Source organism: Saccopteryx leptura, chromosome 6 (genome assembly GCF_036850995.1).
Source record: "Saccopteryx leptura isolate mSacLep1 chromosome 6, mSacLep1_pri_phased_curated, whole genome shotgun sequence".
In the NCBI taxonomy this organism is placed as follows: Eukaryota; Metazoa; Chordata; class Mammalia; order Chiroptera; family Emballonuridae; genus Saccopteryx; species Saccopteryx leptura.
The window spans coordinates 45,804,062-45,814,155 of record NC_089508.1 but is presented as its reverse complement, the minus strand read 5'-3'; the positions used below and the strand labels follow the sequence as shown (position 1 = coordinate 45,814,155).

Genomic DNA, 10,094 nt, shown 5'->3' with positions numbered 1-10,094 from the left:
CCACTGCGCCACCACCTGGTCAGGCAGTATGCAGCTAAATTTTGAATACTCACTTCTTGACCCATACAAGACTGAGCCACAAGCAGAGGTATTTGCTTATCTTATAATTTATCTTATAACCACATCCTCCACATTCACTTCAGACAAGGCCAGACCTTCACAAAGCTTGTCCAGAGTAGGACACTGCCCTGACATTTCAAGATATTAGTGTATAGTGACCAGTTAAAGTTCGCTAACATTGTCTGGTTCATATATGCAGATATAATCTCTCATAATATCAGTTAATAAAAAAAATAACATCACGGGAGGGGATTTGAAGATGGTGTTCTCCAAACCAGAAGGGCTAGCCACAGCGGCTGAGAAAAGTAAATTTTGTAGCCAGAAGCCAAATCTGGAGAACCGAGATGAACAGAACTCCTCACTGTTCTTGATGATTGGAAGGAACCAGCTATTTCCAAAGAGGACAATCCCAAAGGACTCTTAAAGGAGGGTAGTGTTGCAACTTTGTTCCCAAATTATAGAGAGGCTTACTTGAAAGAGTGCTGGCCACTGGTACAGAAAACCTTGAATAAACATCACGTTAACGCAACCCTAGACCTCATCGAGGGCAGCATGACTGTTTGTAAAACAAAGAAGATTTTGATCCATATATCATCACTAGGGCCAGAAACCTAATAAAACTATTAGCAAGGAGTGTTTCATTTGACCAGGCATTGGAAACTTTAACAGACTGTTACATTATGGTTCAGGGAAACACAGTTTCTGCCATTTGGACCTTTCAATGGCTTAAAAGAGACTTTAATGATTAAATGAAAGTTGGCAAACAAATCTGAATTATGATCACAAAGTCGGGAATGGTTTTTGCCACAGTTCAAGCACAAAAATGTGAATAAACACAAGAAACCAAAGGGGGGAAAATGCCTGTTTAGAAAGAGTATATACCATTCCCACCACCACAGCCAGGAAGTCAAATTGATAAAGAATTGGTTAGGGGTGAATATTTCCTGAAGGCAAATAAATAAATAAGACAGAAAATGCAAGCAATAAAGGCTAAACAAACAGAAGATCTCAGTAAGAGACAAGAGGAAAAGAACAAAGCTTTTATTCCACCTACAGAAAAACCAGGAGTAAAAAGCCTGAGGAAGCTTCTACCACAACTAAGATTGATATGGCTACTACCATTAACGAGAAGAGTAGAATGAAAGAATAGAAAACTTGGAGTTCTTGCTGCTGAAGATGTTAAGCTTAAAATGGAAGCAAACAAAAACAAAAAGAAGAAAAATGTAATATGCACAAAAAAATAAAAGATAAGAAAAAAAGAAAAGAAAGGAAAAGAAAAGAAACCTCAATTAGAATTTATTAAGCTATATCCTTTGGTAATGAATTTTGAGATATAAGAGAATGAGTTGCCTTATATATAAGAAGTAACACTCTGATTAGTTCTTCCTGAGTTTGTTTTGTTCTTTATAACAGTGTTTATTTAAACAACTGTTCTTTATATGTAAATTATTATATTTTCCAAAAACAACAACAATACAGGATTCAATAGAAGGAGGAAGATATTTCAGGGAAAATCAGTGTTTTTAAGGTCATTTCGGCCCCAGCCATTTGATTCAGTGGATAGAGCATTGGCCTGGTATGTGTGATTCCTGGTCACGGCACCCAATAGCAGTGACCATCTGCTTCTCTTCCCCTTTCTCTCCCCCTTCTCTCTCACTTCTCCTCTGGCAGCCAGTAACTCGATTGGTTTGAGCATCAGCCCCAGGCACTGAGCATAGATCAGTTGATTCGAGTACATCAGCCTCAGGTGCTAAGAATAGCTCAGTTGATTCAAGCATCAGTCCTAGATGGGGGTTGTCTGATGGATCCCAGTCTTCTTTTTTTTTCTTAAGTGAGAAGCAGGGAACCAGAAAGATAAACTCCTGCATGCGTCTTGACTGGAATCCACCTTGCAAGCCCCCTATGGGGCAATGTTTTATCTATTTGGGGCCACTGTTTCATTGCTCAGCAACCAAGCTATTTTAGCACCTGAGGCAAGGTTATGGAGCCATTCTAAGTGCCCAGGGGCCAACTTGCTCCAATCAAGCATGGTTGTGGGAGGGAAAGAGAGAGATAGAGAGAGAAAAAGGAGAAAGGGAGGGCTGGAGAAGCAGATAATTGCCTCTCCTGTGTGACCTGACAGGGAATCAAACCCAGGACTTTCACATGCCGGGCCAATGCTCTACCACTGAGCCAACTGGCCAGGGCCCCAGTCTTCTAATACATCTCACAGGAACACCCACTGTACAAATGGGCAATTCGAATTGTTATATAGTTCTTAAAATTGAGCTGAAATTACTTTCCTTATGATTTTCAACTTCTGTCCCTAATTCTATTCTCTGGAACAAGCCATGATACCCTTCATACGTGGTGATAATTTTCTGAAAAAAGGTTTAATTTCTTGCTTGGAAACTCTAGCAGCTCTTTTTAAAGCAAATCTCAAAATTTTAAATTAAAGCATTTGGAAAACCATCAATCAATTAAAACTCTTGAGTGCTTACCAAGTGCCAGTTATTGCGCTGAACATTGGGAATAAGCAGTAGTACCACAGTAATTAATCAACTGATTTCTAAGGAGTCATTTTACAGTTTCTTTCAGTCTTATTTTATAGTTTTGATGCCTCTTGTGAAGAGAAAAATCAATAAAAACTAATATTTTGGCAGGGGACTGAGGGAGAGAAAGACATCACAATAGTGTAGTATGTGCTAGGTACACACACGTACCTCGAAGAAAAGGGGTTGGGTGTAAGGCAGAAAGTAATATGTACTTTTTTATTCACAGCAACTCTCGGTGCTTTATATTTATTATTTCATTTTATTCCTATCACAACTCTGTGAGGTGGGTTTCACTCTCAATTTCCCAAAAAAGAAACTGAGGTTTTAAAAGGTTATTTGAAGTCCCCCAAAATGATATGCATGCTGTAGTAGAGCCAGGATCCGAACCCAAATCCAATTCCAAAGTGTATGCTTCTTAAACTTTGTAATACTCATTACCTACAAAGAAATCAATCCAAGGGCATTAGAACTTATCTTGGGATTTGGTACTGTGTGTGGATAGCTAACACTCTGCCCTTCCTGCTATTTATTTTAAATATAGACCAATCAAAGAATATAATTATTTCTTCTAGCTTTAACACATTCTTAAGTCATTGAACTGCAATAATTGTTTATAATTTTTAATGGCATAAATCTTTTTATTGAGTGTTTCCAAATTGGTAACTTACCAAACTGTTATACATGATAATTAATAATCAAAACTTGAAGAGGGTCCTAGCCAGTTGGCTCAGCGGCAGAGCATCAGCCTGGCGTGTAGAAGTACAGGGTTCAATTTCTGGTCAGGGCACATGGGAGAAGCAACCATCTGCTTCTCCACCCCTCCCCCTTCTCCTTCTTTCTCTCCCTCGCCCACAGCTATGTCTTGATTTAAGCAAGTTGGCCCCCTGGGTGCTGAGGATGGCTCCATGGCCTCACATCAGGTGCTAAAATAGCTCAGTTGCTGAGCAATGGAGCAGCGGGTCCCAGATGGGCAGAGTATCACCCGGTGGGGGGCTTGCTAGGTGGATCCTGGTCAAGGCGCACGTGGGAGTCTGTTTCTCTGTAGTCCCATCTCTCACTTAATAAAAATAAATAAATAAATAAAAATAAATAAAAAAACTTTAAGAGAACATACCATAGCAGAGAACTCCAGGGGGAGAAACATCATTTGGTCATCTATATATCAAGATATTTTAAAGCTACTAAAATCAATGGGTGTGAGGGAGAGGTAAAAGAAAATTGGGGGGGGAGCAAGTTTCCTCTGCATACCCCATTATTGATGGCAGAACTCCCTCAACAGTAAAATTGCAGCTCAGAGAACCTGGTGGTTCACTCACTTTAACTCTGACCAGGATTCTGTTTGACCTTCCTGTTCCTTAGCTAACTGGCCACCTCTCAGTGAGAAACGGCTCAAGTCATGTCACTTGGCCACCCAATTTTTTCATCACATTTATTTCTGCCACAGTCTAAAAACAACTACAGTGCTAGTGTTCGAAACTATCCTCACATTTTTCAGGTGATGGGAGACAGATCAACTCAGCTGGTAAGCAAGGCCCTTGAATTTTAACATAAAAGAATAGATGGCAGAGTAATGTGGTTTTTCTCAGTGTGTCATGCCATCGATGACATTTGCTGTGTAGAACCACACATTCCTCTTGGAGGGCAAGGTTGCTCCCCATTGTTCTGACTCAAAAGATTATTTCCGGTGTGGTTGCGCGCAGTTAACCTCCTGCACCAACCTGACACGTGGGAGGTGTGGAGAGAAGCTCAGTGTGGCCCTGATGTGCATCCTCCGTAGCTAGCAAGCAGCCAAGATGCTTGCATGTGTGTTTTCCAATTCCCTCCAACAGTAGAAAACTTGAATGTCTCCTTCGTGTTAGAATGTCTTTTAAAAGTTTAATATGAAATTAAAGGAAAAGAGTTCAACGTACAGACCTTTGCATCCAGCAGGCAGCACATCTGTCTCTTTTTATCTTGGTTCTCAGAGGTCAGGTCATAAAGTGGCATGAGAGAAACAAAAACGGACCGCCTATGAGTGTTAAATGTGAGGCCACGGCCCTGCATCCCTGCCAGGTCTGAACTGGAGTGATCCCGAAAGCATGCTATGAAATAGTATCTATCGCCCAGCTCCACTAGGCTCTAGCCCACCAGTGCCAGCACCCCTGCCAATAATTGTCGCTCTAAGAGCCTTTTGGTTGAAACAATCATTCTCAAGGGCTAGGCATTCTTACTTTTCTGACTCAGGCTTAGCTCCCTACCACAAAAGTCCCCATTCCTTCCTTGCCCACAGAGCAGCTGTATCAGCCTGATATAGTGCAAAGGAAGTGAGCTTTGGTGACTGCTGCTAACAAAGAATGCCTCGGTATGTGCTGGGGATGGAAGTGGAGGTTAAGGTGTTGATTCGCCTCAAAATCTTCATTGCCATCCAGGACTCAAGCGTAAAAGGAGAACGTGGAACACAGTGACAAAGAAGTTACTTGGTAATAATCCTTTACATCTGGTTTAAAAATCATTTTCTCATATAATGCATTAACTGGCATGCTTTTGGTTATGACAGAAACCAACTCAAGCTAAATAAAACAAATAATAATAATGACAATTGATTATGTAGATACCAGGGTTTCTCACAGCCTTGGGGCAGGAATGCAGGCTGGGCCTCAAGAATGAGGAAGTGGAATGCTCTGGGCCAGGAAACCCCAAAAAAATTTCTTTCTTTTGTCTTGATTCTCTTTAAAGGCAAAGCAGCTTTCTCTCTGATTCAACAGCATTTTGGGAAAAAGATCTCACCAACCAAACTTTTTGAGTTTGCCTCTTCTCTATTTAAAAGGACAGCCAAATGAAACTGATATTTGGGGGTCTTAATTTCAAAGGTTTAAAGGGTTTCCTTGGTCAGGTGCCCAGGCATCCTCTGTCAATCACCTAGGTAGGAAAGCTGGAACATATTGCTCAAATACATCTGGCAGGAGCTCAGCCACTGTAAAACCGTGCAGGTGTGAGTGGGCCAGGCAGCTCAGGGGTGAAGTTACCCCAAAAGTGAGGGCCCAGGGCCTACAACTCAATGGATACTAATATATAATTTACTTGATCCTCTGCCTTACTCACTGAAGTTATTCTTATTATTCTCATTACAGATGAGAAAACTGAGTTTCAGAGAGATTATATTGATAGTAAATGGAAAACTAAAAGTGGAATCAAGTATCCTCATTCCCTTCATTGGCCCTTCTCAGATAAATAGACTACTTAAAGAAACAGTTAAGGGGAGAAAAAGTATAATAGTGTCTATCCTCTACCTTCAAAAGATTTTTAAATTTAATTGGAGATTCAAGACAGACTCTTATGAAAATAATTTAATAACATTTTGAAATCAAGAAATGGCAGACAAAGCCATGTGTAAATATTTCAAACTATTGAAAATAGTTAAACGTTGGATTCTTATTTGGTAAGGTGACCACCTTTTTTACAATAAAAAGGAGGACAAAAATAAATGGAAGAAAACAATATTGTAAATAAAAGAAACATTTTATTCATTGCAACAATAATACACCATAATATGATAAATGCATAATAAAAACATTTGTAATAGTTTATATTGTACTTATGCTTACATGCCTATTAATTTTTAATAATAATTGTAAGAAAAAAGTATTCATTTATATACAAATACGTCACATCACACGCAATGGATCGACTCAGCATTGATCGAATATGGACATTTACAGATTAGTCTTCCAATATCAAAAAGGAGGACATTTTTCGAGGGAGGATGGTCCTTACCAAAGAAGGACTGTCCTCCTTAAAGGAGGACTATTAGTCACCTTATATTTGGAAGAAACTCAGGAAAGAGTTTGTGGAGGACATTTCAGACATAAGAAATGGAAGAAGTCATACATCACTAGCAGCAATTCTGAAATTAATACTCAAAATTTGATTCACTGATCACCTCCCACTTGCAGGAAGGCAAGGATTACATTTTCAAAGAAATAGCGGAGGATAAAAGTGGAATCGCAGAGAACCCTGGAGTTCCTTCCAAGCATCTGCTGAGCCCCAGCATCCAGCCGACCATTCTTGTCCTCAAACATAGCCAATTTCTTGGAATCTGTCTTCTGAAGCAGTCACTGCCAAAAGTGCTATTTTAATATCTAGTTCGATAGGATTGAAGCAGAAGTCCTTCTCAGATCATCCACTGATAGGATTTCACTAGTTTTCACATCGCTGCTCTTAAAATGAAGAATTACTTCTAAGAATTAGTTCTTCGTGAATTTTCCTGATCCATTGTCATTTTTACTACCTAGACTTCAGAAACGATATGCAGATCTGAACAAGATAAAGTACCCAGTCATAACAGAGCTTTGTTAACAATCAGTAGTTTGGTCTGTTATCTCTTTGCATGTCTTGGCTATAGTCCCAACTAAGGCCCTTAAGATGGGAAGGCAGGGACTCTGGCTCCAGACAAAGGCTTTCTACAGCCTCATCCAATGACTGAAGGAAGTCCTTTAACCTTCTGAGGCTTCTCCACTCAGTTATCAACAAATATCTTTTGAGTTCCAACTATATGTCAGGGTCTGTTCTAGACTCAAGAGGTACAACAGACACCAAGCAAATATATTCGCCATCCACATGGAGATTGTAGCCTATTGGTTGGAGGCAGAAAATAAATATGTAAGAAGTAAATTGTATAAAATATTAGAGGAGTACTATGCAAAAAACAAAAACAAAAAAATTAAAGCAAAGAAAGGGGAATGCAGAGTGGAAGAGGGAGGTTGTAATTTAAAATAACATGGTAAGGTTGGGGCTCAATGACTAAGCAATGTTTGAAGGAGGTAAGGGATGCAGCCTGGCAAGTGTCTGGGGGAAGGGCACTCAGGTGGAGACATGGCCCAGAACAAGGTCCTGAGGTGGGAGTATGCCTGGCATGATTGAAAACCAGCAGAGAGGCAGCTGAAGAAAGGGTGAGGAGGGGAGAGTAACAGGAAATGTTTGGAGAGCAAAAGGGAGCAGAAGGGACAGAACTTTGTAAGGACTTTGACTTTACTTTGAGTGAAATAAAGTTCATTGAAGGGGTTAGATCAATGTGATATGATCTAAAGTTGTACAGGGGCACTCCGCTAATATAGCGGGATTAAACTTTAAGGTCACAAGAGTAGAAACAGGAAGATGAGTGAAGAGTAGGTAACCATACCTCCTGTCTGCTCAGAACAATCTTGGGCAAATGATCTTGATATAATGATTAATGCCTCTCTCCTTGAAGTCTTCAAGGTGTTCCAGTTCAGATGACAAATTATGTTATCACCCTAACTAAGAGACCACACGATTGCAGTCATCCAGACAAGAGGTGATAATGGCATGAGGTAGATAGCAATGAAGAAAAAATGATCTGATTCAAAATATATTCTAAAGGTGGAGTCCATGGGATTTCCTGATGGTTCAGATATAAATCATCAGAGAAAGAGTGGAGTTGAGGACTTTGAGGATTTAGCAAATGGAAGGACGTAGTTGCCGTTATAAAAAAAATAGAGCAGGCTTTGCAGAAGGCCAGGCATCTCACCTGGGCCATGTTCACTTTGAGCTATCTATCAACTATCCAAGAAAGCTTTCACTTAGGCAGTGGGAAGCATGTTTGGAGTTCAGGACAGAGGTCAGGGCTGGAGATATAAATTTGGGTATCAATAGGATGTACATGGAATTGAAAGCCATAAGATTAGGAAGAATCATCTGAGATGTGCTTATACAAAGAGGAGAGGTTCAAGAACTGAGTCCTGAGGAGCCACAGTAATAGAAAAAGAGGAGGACCCCATAAAAGAGATTAAGGAGAAGTGGCCAGGGAGGCAGGAAGAAAACCAAGAATAACTTCATCGTTACAATGAATTTGTTACACTACAATAGTGACTTTGAAAACAAAAAACAAACAAACAAACAAAAAACTATGTCCAAAAGACACACCAAGGACAGTTGTATTAAAATGTGGACTGCAAGGAGCAGACACAGAGGGTAAATTCTAGTCTCACCCTACTTCAACCAGAGCTGGTTTGTGTTTATTTACTTCAAATAATGGGCTGTTGCCTGATATTTCATTTATTTAAAAAGTGGCAGGGGATAGGAGGGGGCAGATTCCCACTATTTAAAACATAATTAAAACCATTACCCATGGGTAATCTTTAAGGTCTATGGACCCCTCTGGCTCTAAAGTTTCTTTGATTCTGCCCAATTTTAACAACCAAAAAAATTTTTTCTCGTTAAGCTAGGTACCAGTCATCTCATAGAGATGGGGCATTTGAATTGTTTTCCTTGTCTGAGATTACCCATTTGTTATAAGAATTAAGCCATATGAAAATAGAAAGAGAAAAATAACAACTGGTCTTGAGTAGTGGGAAGTCAGTTGAGTTTTAAATATAAATCCAGGAAATGTTTTATTAAACAGCTAAGGCATTTACCGGCTTAGACTAGAGAATAAGTCTGCTCTAAATCCCACTAACCTCATGAGTATTGCATTTATCTAAGAAAGCCACAGAAGCACATTCCAAGAAAGTTTCTTGCTATAGTACACTGACAGAACAAAAGTAACACAGGCTTTTACCCACAAGTATTATTAATCATAATAAATAATAGCTGCTGTTTATCAAGCATTAAATGTGTACCATAAACTGGGTTAAGGCATTTATGAGTATTCATTCACTTAACCCTCACAATAATCTCAAGGTAGGTACTCTCAGGAGCTCTATGAATAGCTGTGAAAGAATATCATAACTAAGATTAAGTAGAGTTAACTTGTCCAAAGTGTAACCTAACAGGATAAGTAGTTGATCAGGGATTCAATTCCAAGACTCTCTACCCCCATGCCAGTATTTGTAATCACAATACTTTAATTAATTCACCAGATCTTAATGATGCATGGAGCGGATACTGTGGAATAACCCACCCAGCTCCTGCTTTGTTCCCCTGCTGCCAGGAGTGTAGGCTGCTGATGGCTCACAGCTGAGTGTCTCCTTGGACAGTCCCCTCTGCCAAAGGTATCTGCCAAGGGTTACATCCCCTCCTTGGGGAAGCTTGTAACCAGTAATTTATAGATGCCATGGACACAAAATCCAACCCTCTTTGGTCAGTTCAGAGCCCCTCGGAAGGGCCATTCAATTCCAGCAATCCCAAATCAGCTTCTCACTCTGCCCAATCCTGCTTTCCTATTCCTTCCAGAGACACCTCCCATTAAATTCCCTATGCATATATCTATGTGTCCCAAGAATCTAATGAAGACATTGACATCAGCCACTCATTCCATTCATTGAATTACCAGAAAATGTTTACAGAGCTCCAGGAATGTACAAGATTTCTTCTTTTGAGTATTGCCTGTTCAAAACGTGTGCACTTTCCTTGGGGTTACCTTGTTTTAAAATTTACAGGAGTTCTTTTACATACTCTGGGTACTAATTTTATACCAGCTCTGTGCATTGCATAGCTATTCTTCCTGTCTGTGTCCTCTGTCTTTTAGCTCTATGGTAGCTTTTGTCACATAAAATTCTCTGTTTG

At 39.8% G+C, this 10,094-nt stretch overlaps 1 pseudogene; it reads left to right on the top strand.

Annotated features, from left to right (window-relative positions):
• The first annotated feature begins 319 nt into the window (after positions 1-319).
• On the top strand, positions 320-1,304 carry LOC136377057 (KRR1 small subunit processome component homolog pseudogene; annotated as a pseudogene).
• The last annotated feature ends 8,790 nt before the right edge of the window (positions 1,305-10,094 follow it).